Here is a 17,418-nt window from a genome sequence, read left to right on the forward strand (position 1 = left end):
GACACTGCTTGCATCACGATTTGCTACCTTTGCCTTCTGAATCTCACTTGAGAAAATTGGTGAAGGGTCTTAAATGTCCTTACGGCGTAAATTCCCATGCCATCGACGTTATAACACATTTTTTTAGTGAAAAGAATGATAATGAGCGTAGCGGAATGCTGATTTTTGATGAAGTTAAACTTAGGGAAGCAATTCAGTTTAACTCGAATTCCTTAAAAATAGACGGCTTTGTTGATTTCGGAAATCTTACTCCAGACGAAAGCAAGAATCAATTAGCAAATCATGCTCTAGTTTTTATGTTTGTTCCTTTTCTGTATAATTGGATTCAACCCATAGCAATCTATGCTAGCAGGAATGCCACGCCAGGTGACATTATCACAAAAATACTTATCCAGGTAATCATACATTTGGAAAAAGCAGGGGTCAGAATTATTGGTTTTACATCTGACGGTAGCCAATCTAACAAAAAGTTATGGAAATGCTTAGGAATTTCCTGAAACAGAAACAATCTTAAGTGCTCTATATCCAATCCAGCTGACTCTAGTAGAAAACTTTGGGCATTTTCAGACGCACCACATATATTTAAATGCATAAGGAATAACTTCCATGATAAAGTGCAGGTGTACTATAATGGTGATATTGTTGATTATTCATTTTACAGAAAAGTGTATGAACATGATTCATCTACTGAACTTTCCGGTATGAAAGCTTGCTACAAAGTGACCTCTGCTCATTTGGATCCTAATTCATTCCAACGAATGAATGTAAGACTCGCAATGCAGCTGTTCAGCAGATCTGTGGCTAATGGAATAACATTTTATCGGAGTATTAATGCAGAGGGGTTAGAAGGCAGTGAAACAACGGAAAATTTCACAAGGGACCTAAACTGCCTGGTTGACGCATTAAATTCATTCACTCCTGCACAGGCACTATATAAAGGATCAGAAGCACATACAACTTTAATAAAATGGAATACTGTCCTTAGAGATAATCGAAATTCCTTTGCTTCAGAAAAAACTCTAGTCCTTAAGAGTGACTTTAGAAAGTACTTTAGAAGTGTCCGAATATTTGTGGAAGAAGAATTAGAAGTACGTTTTGACAGGAAAATTTAATCAAGATCCCCTAGAACGCCATTTTGGTATATTGCGGTCGTTCACTTGTGACGATCATCCCTCCACTGTGGATTTTCTGCACTTACATATGCTGCAATCAATTTACGTACCAGCAAAACTTGCTTTATTTTCGGGCGAAACTGTGAATACAGGACTGAATCTCCTATGATGTCTTTTGTTAATCAAATGCAAACTCTGGCAACAGCAACCGAAAATTAAAAAAAATCGGTGAAGAAGCAACCTGAAAATAAAATAAGGGAAAAAAATGTCCATTGTTGAAGATGAAATTCAAATACCGGACTTGGAAAACAACATACCTAACTTAAATGAACAAAGTGTTGGTAAAGAATACTTGGTGTATCATTTGGCAGGATACATAGTGCGGTATATTTCAAAAGTGACGGATTGTAAACTGTGTGCAACTTTTCTGCACGGGAAACCAACTAATGTACCTGCCTCACTTACGCTAATCTAAGACTATGGTTCGGGCGACGGATGTAAATACCTTACCGATACATCGAAAAGTGTTTATGATGTGCTGTTACGAGTGAAAGAATTTGTTGCAGAACAAATATCACGTGCTAATAGTTTATGGGGTGATATATTTTTTGAGTGCTTGGACAATTTAAATATAATTGCTGTAAAAACTTCGCAATTAGGATGCTGTGAAGATCATGTGCTGCGTTCACTACCTAAACTCGTATTTCACTATCTGAAATGTCGATTTTTCTTCCGCACCAAGGATATAACAAAGGAATTAAGTGCCTCGAAGACAGCAAAATCATCTCGGAAATTCCCCAAACTATCCAGCTGCTGACCTTTTCTCCAAACGTAAGTAACATGCATTTTTGTTTCTTATGTAGTTAGTTATGTAAGCAACGCGAGCATCTTCCGCTCCCTCTCAAACGTCACCACTGCCATCTAGGCGGTGGACCACGGCAACTCAGGGAGTGCGCACACTACTTCTTCTATACGCTCTGGTTGAACTTTGGAACCGTAATGGCTCGAATTTCTTTAAAAAATTGATTCCTTACTCCAGTTAATCTTTACCTTATCCTCTGTATGGTATGTGCAACATATCGATGTAGTCTTTACACTGATATACAATACGCCGCACAATCTTACTTCACGACTGCTGTCACTTTTAGCTGGACCTTGCGATGGATTTTTCCAATGGTATCACATAAGGAAATACCAACTGAAGCGTTTGTTTGGATTCAATCTTGCTCACTTGTGTGCTGGACGCCATCACCATGGTCCATTCTGCGCCTGCGCTCTAGAGTGAAGTACGGGAGACGTTCGGAGTGACACCTGGTGGAAAAAGTGGCAACTATTTTACTCGGGAACGTTTCGATTCGGACAGACAAGCGTCGCGTAACGGCGCACTTGCAGACGGTCCGTGAATCATTCCGCTTCGCAATTGTTCCTGCAGACCTCCATTAGGGCGCTTTCAGCATAAAGAATAAGCAGTCGTTAGCACGCTTTCCTTTCAAGTCCTTATTGCGCCGCGACTGTGATGGACATCAATAAATAACAAGCGCGTGAAAATGTCTGCTTCTTAATGCTCCGCAATAAAGCAATGTTCATTTCGCCCAGGGGAAATCCCCTACAGACTGCTTTTTCTCCTTATCGCAATCTCCGAGAGGGAAATTGCCGCATTTGCTCTTCTGCGCGCGCAGGGCTCCAGGATCTTCATAGAAAAGTCTTGTTTCGCCCCAATCGATGCAGCAATTACACAGCAGACAATTGACGATTCGGTTCTGTTGAATTGTCGGTAGTTTCGTCCAACGATGTTCTCTCTTCTTTATCTAGTTATCGTAAGTTCATATTCAGGGTTGGGATGGCCAAATCCGGATAAAATTTTATCCGGATATCGGATATTTATTTATTTATTATTACCTTCAACAGACATATATCCTCCAATGACAGAAGGCGTACATAATAATAATACTAATAATAATGAATAGCGATTACAAAATTACAGAATTACAATACCACTACAATAGATACATATGCAATCTAGTCACAATTTGTATTCATTACATACAGAAGAGTTTATAAATAAAATACATATGCAGATGATGTAGACTTATTAGGGGATGATATAAATACAATTAAGAATAACGCTAAAATATTTTTCAAAACTGCTAAAGAGATAGGTTTGGAAGTTAACAAAGAGAAAACTAAATATATGCTTACAGGCCGAAACCAAGTGTTAGGTAATAATCAAAATCTAATTATTGATAACAACTCGTTTGAACCAGTTTCCAAATTCAAATACTTAGGAGTAATATTAAAATTTGAAAATTATATTAAAGAGGAAATAAAAAAATAGGCTTAATTCAGGAATTGCATGTTACTTCTCTCTTCATAAACTTTTGTCTTCTCGTTTAATATCTAAGAAACTAAAAGTTAAAATATACGAAACAGTAATTTTGCCTGTAGTATTATATGGATGTGAAACTTGGTCCCTTACATTGAAAGGGGAACATAAATTGAGAGTATTTGAAAATAATATTTGGGCCTAAAAGAGATGAGGAGACAGGTGAGTGGAGAAGGTTACATACTTTAGACCTACATAATTTGTATTCATGTCCAGATATTATTAGAATAATTAAATCAAGAAGACTTAGGTGGGCAGGCCATGTGGCACGAATGGGAGAGGAAAGAGGAGTTCACAGGATTCTTGCTTGGAAACCTGATGGTAAGAGACCTATAGGAATGCCAAGACGAAGAAGGGGGGACAACGTCGAGATGGACCTAAGGGAAATCGGTAGGGATGGAAAAGAGTAAATAGATCTTGCTCAAGATAGGGACAGATGGAAGGCCTGTGTTGCTGCAGCCATGAACCTTCGGGTTTAAGAAGGCTAGAGATTTAGTTATAAATAAAATAAGGAAGAAAATAATAATCATATAAGCTTGAGTATAAACACAGTTATTATGTATTAACCATCACATATTTGTACTTTCAGAATTGACTTTAATGTTTTATGGTAAGTCAAGAATGGCATTGAAAAATCTATGGAATGATTATTAATCATAATTTCATTATACGTATCACAAATTCTATTAATCGGGCAGCTCTTAAATTTCTGAATTTTTGGAATTTTAGGGATGAAAATATTTCTACAACGTAAATTATTCTTCCTTACATTAAACTAAAGTTGTCCAAGAAAGAAACTATTATCTAGTATGACGTGTACTGTTTTTTTACAGGAATAATTGATCTAACAATTTTTGCCTATTACTAAGGGTTTCGAAATTGAATTCCTGAAGTAGGTCTTTGTAGGGAGTTGTCACTTGTGGTGGTCTATTATATGTCTTAAAACACAAATACCTTAGAAACCTTTTTCGAATTCTTTCGAGACTATTTTCATAAGATCTATAAATAGGGGACCATATAATAGACGCATACTCAAGTTTACTTCTCACTATACTTTTATACGAGGTTTATTTTTATTTAGGTGGGTCGTTTTGCGCTCACCGTCTTCTGGGACAAGTTCGGGGTGCTTCTGATTGAGTTTCTGCCGAATGGACAAACAGTTAATGCAGCCGTATATTGCAAGAAACTTCGCCGAACAATACAGAACACACGACGAGGAATGCTGTCTTCCGGTATCATGTTGCTGCACGACAACACACGGACACACAGTCGCTCATTGACTCATTTGGCTGGGAGCGGATGGACCACCCTCCGTACAGTCCGGATCTCGCCCCTAGCGATTATCACCTATTCCTCCACTTGAAGACTTTCCTCGTTGGGATGCGATTCAACAGCGCCGATGAAGCCAAACAGACTGTGACGGATTGGCTTTCTGACCTGGCGGCAGATTTCTTTGATGAGGGTCTACAAAAGCTCATCTACCGCTAGTACAAGTGTCTCAACAACTATGGGAACTACGTTGAGAAGAAGCTGACTGTACATATAAACAGCTACAGAGGTAATTACATTTCTTACTTCGCATGTTTTCATTTTATTTCAAAATGGCCTCTAATTAAAAAGTAAACCTCGTATATGGTCTTAATACAGTCAATATCTCTAAGGTTCTTCGTACTTTTTATAACAAAACCTAGCATATTTTACGCGTTCGTAATTATCCGGATATCCTGTATGCATTATCCGGACTGTTTAATCGTTCTTTGTCCGTTTTTCGGGCTATACACATGTTTTATTCGTTACATTCGTATTTAATTTATTATTTTGTTGTTTGTTATTTAGCGTTGCTTTTCTGCCACTTAGGTCTAATCGCGACGATGAGGATGAGCGATGATATGATGAAACTGATGAAGGGATATTCAAAAGAACACCCATACCTGGACCGAGATTCTAACCCGGGACATCTGGTGTCGTAGTGTGCTGCGCTAACCACTCCGCCACGTAGGGTCAGCTGGAAGATATATTTGCCAGGACGAAACATGCTTTGTCATTGTTTTCAACTTATGCGTGTAAAGTACTTACTTAAGTAAGTAACTGTAGTGCTTTATTTTTGGAAGCATAACAATAGTTACTGTATTGTATTACTTTGTTTTGAGTAGCTTAACCTAACTCTGGGTAGTAGTGGTTAGCACATTGCGCTACGATGCCAGGGGTCCCGGGTTCGGATCTCAGCCTGGGCATGGATGTTTGTGAGTGTCCATTCATCATTTTCATCATATCATTACTTATCCTCATCTTTGCAAATTAACCAAGAAGTGGCACAAAAAGGCGAAGTAAAATTAAGCAAATAAAAAAAAGTCTGAGATTTTTCACTGGTCGTACCTAATTGGGATAAAGTATTCATTGCACAAGCGGAACTAAGGTAACTGAATATATGGTATAAAACTGTCCGAGAGCTCCCAAATGACAGGCGAATGTGCAGCTTGTCGTGTAACTTTGGAGTGAAATCTTACCAAACTGTGAAGCCTGGCATTGCCAGAGTAACTTCTAGACAGTTCAACGCAATCAAACGGTCGTTGGATGTACAGAGGAGAGGAAGTTAACGAAGATGACGAAACGCATGGTAGCCAGTGACCTAGAAAATCAGATTTGTCCATGATACCAACCCCTCTGTGGTCTATCGACCCTCCCTCTCCACCCTCTTACAATCCTCTAATCCCAGCGTTGGTTAACTAACAGTTTCTCCAACTGTGCGCTCAAGGCAAAGTTTCAATAACTTGGCGCTGCGGTTTGTTGGCGCTGCTAACGTCGATGTCGATCTTCAACTGCAAAGGTTACGGACTGGCAACAACCGAAGCGTTCATTCTCTTTATACGCTCAGCCAAATGTTCCGAAAACTATTCAACTGCATGCGATAATGTTTCGAGATGTGTGCTGCTCTGAAGACAATGATTAAAATCTGGGTCGTGTATTCTGTGCAGCGGTTGCCTCGATTCGGGAGCAGCACCCCTGGCGGGGAACTCCGCAACTAACCACACTGGGAGGAAAGTTTTGCTGCGTCTGCCGTGTATAATAACCTTTGAACGGTGATATTATGCACACTCGATTTCCTCCTCTATGATTACGAGCGGGTGGGAGTGAAGGTTTTTGTGTTTCTTCTTTTCAAAGCGAGATTAAACGTTCCCGCACTGAACAAACACCAAAACTGGAATCACAGTAATTAGGAACGGAAATTTTTCAGTCTGGAAAGTTTTACAGAAATGTTATGTCTCTTAAGTGTTATTGCATTAGAAGCAGTTATCTGAATTAAGCAAGATGCACAAACTTGCTGTCTACTGCAAACCCCCCCCCCCAAAAAAAAACCCGGAATTTTGTCACCTTGTTTTATTTTGACCGTACATGTACATGTTGTAGGTACATTCAGGTAAGCGTGTCTACTCTAGTCACCTTCAAAGTATTGCCCATGTGCTTTAATGCAATTGTCCCAACGTTTTCCCCACTGTTGAATACAGTTTCGAAACTCCTCTGGCGCAATACTCTCCAAGGTTTTGTCCGTAATGTCTTTGACCTCATTGACGTCATGGAATCGCTTCCCTTTTACATTCCTCTTCATCCACGGGAACAAAAAAAAAGTCACAGGGTGCTAAATCGGGCGAGTACGGGGCATGGAGCACAAGCACCATGTTGTTCTTTGCCAAGAACTGTCGCACTGACATGGCCGTGTGGGCTGGGGCGTTGTCATGGTGCAGTAACCACATTAGCAGACACCCGTCTCATCTTCAAATCGTCAGTTAAAATGCGCTGGACAACTCCACTTTTTCAGAAATTTGCTCGATGGTCTTTCGACGATCTTCGTTAATGGCATCTCGAATTTTTCCAATGTTTTCTTCATTTCTGCCTGTCGAAGGACGGCCAGGCCTTGGCAAGTCTTCAGTTGACATGTCGCCATCTTTGAACCGTGAAAACCACTCGTAGACTTGTGTCTTTCCCAAAACAGCTTCATTAAAAGCTTGGCGAAGCATAACAATGGTCTCGGCAGCCGTTTTTTCCCAACAAGAAACAAAATTTAAGACAGATCCTTTGCTCCTTGTGGTCCGCCATCTCAACAATCACTCAAAAATCGCCAGACTCTTGCCGCAACACCACAAACAATGCAGCACTACGAACGAACCGCTCAGTACAGAATAATGCCAACTTGCAGATTGATGCAAGATATTCCATACTAATGACACCTAGCAGCTCAAGCCGTAACTACGTCGGTAATCCGCGCAACATTATGATTCCGGTTTTTTTTGGGGGGTACCTCGTATATTATGGAATACCCTGACAAGTTTCAAACCTTGGCTTGAAAGGGTGCAAAATATTGAACGAGTTTTCATTAAGAATGAGGATGATACACATTCATTGGCCAAGGTGCATTGGTTTGTAGTCCAATGTAAGGCCAGAGTGGATGTTTCAAGACTAAAATAGCAGGCACATCGGTCGGTGGTCGTCTGGCGCGTTGACTGGTCGATTCTAATTTTTCCTACTGATTGTTTCAGGTTCGAGTCCAAGTGTCAGTTCATCTGCTTCATTATTTTATCATTCATCGAAAACAGAGAAATATAAATAAAAAGGATACAATTGCAACTGAAATATGTCAAAATTTGAAGACCGATAATGTCGGAGGTATTAATCTATATCTTCAGTGAACGCTGATATTGCACAGCTGACAGAAACGTACAACTGCACGGTTCGACTTGTTAATCTGTTTTAGTGCGCATCATTCACGCGCACGAAAGCAAGCACGTAATGGGCCGACAAGTACTGCCATCTACGAACAAAACGTTTACGACCAGATTATTGATGTACCCTCGTATATATATTTTAATCTTCCGATATTGTCAGGTGTTGCATTAAATACCACAACTTGTACCTCTTTCCCGTCAACGATCCATCATTCAGACCTCGCCCCCTTGCCCCCGGTCGCTGCTAATGCAGTACAAACAAGAAAATGGCAAACAGAGACTCATAATAATGCGTACGACAAGAGTGTACTGCAGTCACGATCCTCTCTACTCACAATGTCGACCGCAGGTATTCAATCATCGAATATGACGCTTGACTAGGCACAAACGAGCTATGGAAATAACCCTCCCCTTAGCAACCCACGAGCCAAAACCACCAATTCGTTTACATGTTACGCTCGTCCTCAAACACACAAAGTCCAAGCTGTTTAATCCGTCACACTGACCTCACTCCCTTGGCGAAGCATTTTGTCATGACAATTGCAACCATTAGTGTATTTGTCTCCATTATGAAACGCTGAATGTACCTTGATAGGTGGCCAACGAGTTTCGACTGCTAGCATTGATCATAACGTCGCCGTGTTTTGGAAGCGTATCAACTACCCACATCGACATGCACAACCATCGCTGAAAATAAATGACGACGTTCGTTAAATTAAAGAACAGTCAGACACTAAGCACATGAGATTTTTTTATGCGACACCAGAGCCATCTTGTGGCTGGAAGAACGACGCTATTTACACGGACCGACGGCAGGTTTTAAAGCATTTTGACGTGCATAGTTAACACTCTAGAAAAGCATGGGAAACATGTTCACGCCAGTCACAATTACACTTGTTCATTTTTGCATACATGAGACACAACGTGACAACTAGCAAGGCTAATATAGTATCTCGACATCTGTGACGTATGACAAGGCATATATATAGAGTGAGTCAATCAAAATTAATAAACGGGCATTGGTTGACGAGATATGCCACTTGGAGGAAGAAGCATAACTAGAGTTGTTAATGTCAGTGCTAATGAGAGGCATTGCTATGATTTTGGAAAGCCTGTCGTTGAAAATTAATAGTATAATTTCAGCAGTTTTGTGAAATTAATTTCCTACTTTCACGTTATGTTCACTTATCAGTTAAAAAACATAATTAAAAATCTCTCTGCTCACATCAACCGAGACAAATATAGTTTAGTTATGGTACGTTTAAAGTCTACCGTATTGAAACATGGCAATGAACTTCATTCACTGTTCTGGAATGCCAGACCAGAAGCTTGTTCACTTTATGCTCAGGCAGGCTAATTGGGACTGGACCTACAGTTTCAAATGAGAAAGGAACAACTATGCACCAGGGATCGAACCCGGTATCCTTTGATTACATGATGACCGGTACTATTGCGCCTTTAGGGAGAGACGTGACGAGTCGTTCCAGTTATCATAGGGGCTTTAAAGGTTTCATATACGAAGCCCCAAACTTAACACAGCGTGGGAACAATGTTAACCCCTGTTAAATCACGTAGGGTAAGGACGGGGCAAACGGACACTGGGGCAAACGGACATCCCCTAAGAAAAGTACGAATATATTCGGTTTGAAGTTAGCAACAGTGCAGCAGTTGGAGTTGTGTACGAACCTGAACGTTTGCGAGCAGTTGTGTTGAGCATCGGAAAAAATCGTAAAGAAGAAATGCGAATCCAGCATAAAAACCTGACCAGGTAAGCAGAAAATGTACGTGCAAAATCTTGAATACTAAACACAAGGATTGCATAGGTTACTATGGTCCCGCCGAAGTTGTGATTTGAAGTGTGGTGAAGGCAGTGATTCCTTTATATATACACACATGTGTCGACAACATTGTGCTGCCATCTGGTGGACTTTTTCGGAATGTAAAGTCAAAGGCTACAAGTGGGGCAGATGGACAGGTTGCCCTTGGGGCAAACGGACATAGATGAATTTTATTGCATTTAAGTATTGTTAGGTGCTTTTTGATTGATATACTTATGTATATTTGACTCAGTAATGGAAATGGCAAGTGTGAATTGAATAGAATGCATTTTGTACCCTTCAAATGTTTGTGTTTCTAATACAATGTGCCCTTGTTACAGGATGGTGAGTCATCGAGAACGAACAATGCTGTGAATAGGTTCAATGCTTATGGAATATATCCCATTAATCCACAACGACTGCCTGGGCATGTCTTTGTTCCTGCAAGTGTCCATGTTCAAGATTAGCGATCATCAGAGCCTACAGCAAGAGAAGAGGATGTGTCATCTCGTGGAAGTTCTGAGGAGCTAAACCCTTCGCCATCAACTTCTGGGACCTGCAGCAAGAAAAAAACTGGGCAATCACATGTATTGAGGGATCCTTCCTTCATCTCTTGCCTCAAATACAAAAAACTGCATGCTGCAGCAAAATATCAAAGAAGTTTATACGCACCACAAGTGATAAGTGCCGTAAATGCAAAGATGTGTAAAACCAGGGTAAAAATTGGGTTCAGTGCTTAGAGTGTTCTCTCTGGTTCCATGTAAATTGTGTTGTAAAGGGAAATGACCCATATTATGTGTGTTGTTATTGTGAGAGTAATGATAGTTCATAAATCATCACGTGTCTATCTGCCCCGATCAAATGTCCGTCTGCCCCGAACGTGCGGAATAAACGGACACTGCCGTATCCGGGAATTGATCAGACTCTTTTCAAGAGGCTTTGTAAATTTGCTTGCATATTATGTGATACCATGTGTTAACTGAAGGTTCACACCTTTTATGGCAATAGTTATTTTCATTTTTCAATAAATGTTTCGCAGTTATTTTGAAAATTGTGCTTAGGGTGTCCGTTTGCCCCGTCCTTACCCTAACCATATATGAAGTGTTCTTTGCCATATTGTAGCTCAAGCAAGTGATGATCAAAGTGCTGATAGTTTTGTTTCAAAACTTCCTAAAATGTAGTCTGCACAGAGTTTTGAAAATGTCAGAAACGAGTAAAGATGGATATAATTATGTGAGCATCTAGCCGAGCTCATGGCGGGCTGGTCTGTGCAATGCTCTACAAAGTCAGAGATCCCAGATCCGAACCCTGGTTAGACCATAAATGATGTATCATTGTGTTTGCCTCATTATGCATTTCATCAGTTCATCATTCATACTCATTAACCCAAGAGGTAGTAGGCCTCAAGGAGTAAAATGTTAAGACAATTGTTGGTCTTGATCTCCTGTACGCTCTGTGAACGTTTGTCGCTGTTTTACGGAGACACCCTGTATATATACACATGCAATACTGGATTGACATATATTCGTGTTCTAGACACCGAGATCATATTCCACCATAAGGGTATCTACAAGAATGAACGTATTTGGTTTGAAATTCCCAAACTCTAATTTAGGACATTCAACTCAAACAGAAACGAACGCTGCCGGGAAGTGTCACACAGATCCACCTGTATAAATTTTACCTTGGCATGCGCGATCGTATCCATTTACAAATCTCACGTCGGTTGATTTATGAAAACAAATTACCCAGAAATCACACCAGCCGATAACAAGAGAGTACGTTTTTGCATCACAAAACCTTGGAATCTCACATTATAATCTATCCTGAGATACGATACGGTTGAATTCGTGCCTTCTCGAGCATCATTTCAACACTCATGTCTCAATAATTTCGTCCCAAGCAAACGATGTAATTACGAAGCGAGTGCAAGGGGATAAAAAAAAGTGAAGATCGCCGTAAGTGTTACCAGATCCTGACCATTAATTCCGAAACCTCGTGCTCTAGTTCTGAATGCAGGAATCAGAATTTGCTCTCCAGCCAACGGTGACAGGCGACATGTCGCTCGTTAAGTCTCCCTCCACCCTTATTGTACACGGCATCTTTTTTCTGCATGCCTCTTCCTCCTCCACCCCACCCCATCAAATCGCGTGGTAATGAAGGTGCTTCTGCTTCAACCTTTTCATCCCTTGGATTTCCGCTTGTACAGTCACGATCCGGAATATGTAACCAAGACCTTTTGTAACGCCAGGAGCAAGAATTATCCGTTTTTTTAGAATTCTGCAAGGATTTAGTTTTTTCTTTCCCTTTCTTCTTCCTTAACCCAAAATCCTGAAATGTTTCCGTTGAATGAAAATGACGGAATACCTATCTTTGCTTGCTGATGCCAAATAGAGTACATTCATTGCTGAAAGCTCTTTCCAAGACTTTGTCGCTGCAGGCACTAAGGATGCTAATCACCAACCTAGAGTTGCCAGATCCTCACAGAACAACTCAGGGCTACTTGAAAAAAAAAAATCACTAGTTTTAAATACCAGGACATGTCTTTCAGCAGTTTCCCACTGAGCACAACGATCAAACAGCGTGTTTAAAACTTGCAAATTTTAAACGTCTTAGATACTAATACTCGAGCAATTGTAGCAGGAGCCAATCTTAGTGATGGAATGTTTAGTATAGTATTTGGGTTCAGAACTTAGGCAAGTCGTTTCTTTTCTGACACTTGTGGCTAATCGCGACGATAGATGAATTTGATGAAGGGACATTCATGAAGGAACATAAATTTCCAGGTCTGGACTTCAAGACGGAAACCTTAGGTTAGTCGAGCACTTTAGACACTCAGCCACCCAGATGACTGTTTGTCTTACTAGCTACAGGGTGTTTCATGAATTCTTCATTCATCCTCATCGTCGAGATGAACCTATAGGGATGGAAAAGATATGTGAAATAAACAAGAAAAATACAAAGTAAGATCGTAAGATGAAAATTAAATTGTATTATGAGTAAACTGTTTACGTGTACAAATTAGAAAACCTTTTTCTTTGACAGTAATTGAATTTACTGGACAGGTTTAGAAATACACACACACACACACACACAGGGGGGGTATGCAGAGACAGACAACGGACTTATCAATGAAGTGTCCAGGTTCGAGTACTGGCCTTGGTTGTCCTGATGCTATAGTGTCTGAACTTCAAATCAAGGAGTCCCGTGTTTGATTCTCTATTGCACACCGGTTCGGCTTCCACTTCAAAATTTATGTCCAGTCTAGATTTGCTATTTTCTGTTCGTATTTTTTTTACGTCACTCTTCTATCTCTTACGTTAACCGCGACGATGAGGGGGATAAACCCGATGATACATCTATGCGCGACCGGGATTCGAACCTGGAGGGGCTCTGGCTTCTTAGCATCTCGCAATGGCACAGAGTCAGGTCTGAGCGTAGAGTGGAAAACTTTGGCCTCTGAGTCCTGGACATCTTTGGTCCTGGTGCTGGACCAATTTCACCTAATTGCGATTACCCAAATGGGAAGAAAAGCTACTTAATTATGACAGACTTCCGAAACCCTAAGCATCTTCCTGACTCGGAGTACGTTGTTGAGCACTACCAGGAGTCGTTAGCACAGCTCGAACTTAACAGCTTTCAGAAGGGGAAGTCGATCCTTTGCCTGTCGCGGAAAATTGTACGCAATTTCCATTAATTTATAAAGTTTAGCGTTCTCCTAATAGCGTGTAGCTAAGTGTTGTCTGGAATGACACATTAATCCTGCGTAATCCTGGTACCTCTGCACACGTATCGCCAGTGAGGTACAATTAATCACAAGGAGATCGACCTACCTGTAATTAATGCATCAAGTTAATTCTTTGGTATTTTTTATTTCTTGAATGTGGCGATTTTTCTCTTCCTTTAACCGGAGGAGAAAATAATGAAGAAGCAATTGTAAGATCGTCTTGGAATTTACTTTTCCCTCACGAGGATCTATTCTGTTTTCGCTTGTCCACAAGTAGAAACAAATTTGTTCAGATTGATGTCAAACTACAGCAATCAAGAACAAAGCAGCGATACATCCTTTCCTTGAGCAGGGTTCGAACCTAGGACTTCCGGCTTACCTCACTTATCCATAGTACACCCTTGTAACTACTTTCTGCAGGCCAATGAGTCTCTGGTGCCTGAACTCACGGTCGGAATAATCAACTGTGGGGGTTGTTTTTGCTCTGTGTTTGTCCTTGTGTGTGTCGAGTGTTCCTTTACAGCCTCAAATTTTAATAGGTGAGGATATTTTATTATTGTTAAATAATGAATGAATGAATATGTTTTTTTTTAAATAATGAGAAAGTTTTTAATATATACGGGCTGCTTCAAAATGATGTGAACGATTTCAACTACTTATATATATTTTTTATTTTTCGTCCAAATTGCTTTAAATGTTACATGTAATTCCTAAAACTGTCCCAAGTTTTTTTGATAAAATTTTGAACACAGTATCTCAAAAATGTTCTATGTAAGCCCCCTTTGTTACCCTGCATATATCAATTCGGTAATCGAATTCCACCGAGACCCGTTTCAACATGTCTGCATCAACAGTTTGCACTGCAGCAGTAATGCGCTCTTTCAGTTTATTGACATCTGCAGGTAGAGGAGGTTTGTACACAATGTCCTTTAGATGTCCCAACAGAAAAAAATCAGAGAGGATTAAATCCGGGGATCTTGGTGACCAACGTAGTAACTGTTGATCATTTTGAGTAGATCGCCCAATCCAGCGGTCTGGCAGTCTGTTATTAAGGTAATTTGTAGTAAGCATGTGTAGGAATGTTTGTCCAGTCACAGTTTCTTGTGAAAGAAGTACGGACCGTACACTTTGGTAGATGAAATGGCGCAAAACACATTAGTCTTCGGTGAATCACGCACAACTTCAACGATTTGACGAGGATTCTCAGTCCCCCAGATGCGAACATTTTGCTTGTTCACTCTTCCTGTCACATGGAACGTAGCCTCATCACTGAAGCAAAGTTTGTCAATAAAACCATCATCACCACTGCATAACTCTAGAACTGACTCATAATTTTTTTTGTGGGACGTGTGATCATTAGGTGTTAAATGTTGTAACAACTGCACTCGATAGGGATACATCTTTAAAAGCCTACACACTATGCGCCAAACAGTTGCTCGAGGTATTGTTAGCTCTTGACTCACTTATCTTGTAGACGTTTGCAGGCTGCGTTGAAAACTAGCTCGAACTCTCTCGACATCTGCCTCAGACGTGGACGGTCTTCCGGATGATTTTCCTTCCCAAATGCGTCCCGTTGTCTTGAATTGATCATACCACTTACGTATGGAGATCTTTGATGGTGGTTCTTTACGAAATTTTGTACGAAACTCACGCTGAACACTAACAACAGACCGACGAACGTGAAACTGTAGGACGCAAAAAGCTTTCTCTGCACCACAGGAACTTATCACCCTGCCACCTAGTGGAGAAATTTGGAACTACTACGACCATTGCAAACAAAACTCGAGGATATGGTTTGAAAGTATTTACATAGAACTTTAATTGTTGCTAAAGTTTTATCGCTCCTGGAACGGTTTCTTATCGTTCAAACCATTTTGAAGCGCGCTGTATACGAGGGTTGGGGAGTAAGTAATCTCCCGTATTGTCCACAGCACGCTGCGCAGTAGGTCCCGTACACAAGCTGCCTTATGTGGCCTTGCATTATCGTGGAGTATGATTGCATTATGCAGTAGATCTGGACGCTTCTCCCTAACGGCACGTCGTAGATGTCGCTGCAGGAACTCTTCCACATCGATGGCAGCGTGCTGTGGACAATGCGGGAGATTATTTCGAAGGTTTGTCATAATCAGACAAGTTTTTGTAACATGTGCACATGTGAATGTCACAGGGTTAGACAGGTTTTTGTAACTTGTACATTAATACATGTGTATGTCACATTGTTACTTGGGTTTTCTTTCATGATTCCTTCCAACAAAATATCCATAATGGATACTCTTTCAGTTGTATATAACATATTTTTAATACATCCTTCGACTGTCGAATTATTACTGGGTTGTCATGACTTACTCCCCAACCCTCGTATAAACATTTCTTGTTTGGGGCCTGTTCTCAATGTTAATTTAGTTAAGAAACATATCCCTGTAATGAGTGATGGACAAAAATAACCTATGTGCTGATATGCCCATAATGTCAAAATCAATCAATCGATCGACTGAGAGCCGGCCCCTGTAGCTGTGTGGTTATCACATCGCGCTACGACGCTCGGGTTCAATCGACTGAGGTGATTTCTGGGTATGATATGACACAGTGCTCTCGAGAAGCAAGCTTAATTTGTTTTATAGAAATCCGCCATCGAGAGATTTATAAGTACTGTACATACAATCGCACATACCAAGGTGAAATTTATACAGGTGGATCTGTCATGACACGTTGCGACAGCATTCCTTACTGATGAGAGTTGAATGTGTTAAATGAGAGTTTTAGAATTTCAAACAAAATTCACTAATGTAGCTGCTGCTTTCATACATTTAATTTCGTATTCTTTCTTCCTTTTTTATTTCGGTTATTTATTGATTTTTTTTTGCAAAAGTCGTGGCGTAAAATAAATTGATATTACGAAAAAAATATAAGAACAGAAAACCTCCAGTTCATCGAATAGAACAGTTTTTGTTTCTCGCCTCTTTCCCATATGTGAATTGGTTATAAATAAATAACACAAAAGTTAAAATCAGCTTGAATTTTGGGGGATTTTTAATGTATCATACTGGTTAACATTCTGAAGAACGGCAAGAAGTCTGTTTTTTTTCGCTCCTGGGTAGTAATTTAATTAGCTGAACTAAAATAACTCTTACTTTTGCATTTGTTCAATGAAACGCCAATCAACTGTCCTCAAAGCCATTCTGGAGAGGAATAATACCGCGTTCTGCTTGTTAATAGTTTCGCGCCTCGACACAGATGGCAGCAGCGAAAATACGACGCGCTTAGTCAGGGCAGCTGAAGTGTCTTTCTCTAACAAGGTGTTTGGTTGTGTCAATGCAAGGAAAAGCTTGCTTCGTCGGAGGCCATCATTGGCTGTTAATCTAACGGTACGAGCGACGTTAAACGATTTTTGACCGGCTGTCCCAGAGATGAAAGACCCTTGAGCGGTGATTGGGTGAAGAAATCTCGGAGCCAGAGCCTGCAACTGACAGATTCTATCAGAAGCGATGATTTCTCTGGATTTGGACTACAATGACTGGAGAACGTCAACTTTCAACATCTCTGGTGTACCAAAGTCCCGATTGACACAAGAGTTATTGATCTATGTTGTTTCTCTCTCTCTCTCTCTCTCTCTCTCTCTCTCTCCCCAGTCTGAAGCAGTAGTAAAAAGTATAATAAG

This window comes from Lepisma saccharinum, chromosome 21 (assembly GCF_977018435.1).
Source record: "Lepisma saccharinum chromosome 21, izLepSacc3.1, whole genome shotgun sequence".
NCBI lineage: Eukaryota > Metazoa > Arthropoda > Insecta > Zygentoma > Lepismatidae > Lepisma > Lepisma saccharinum.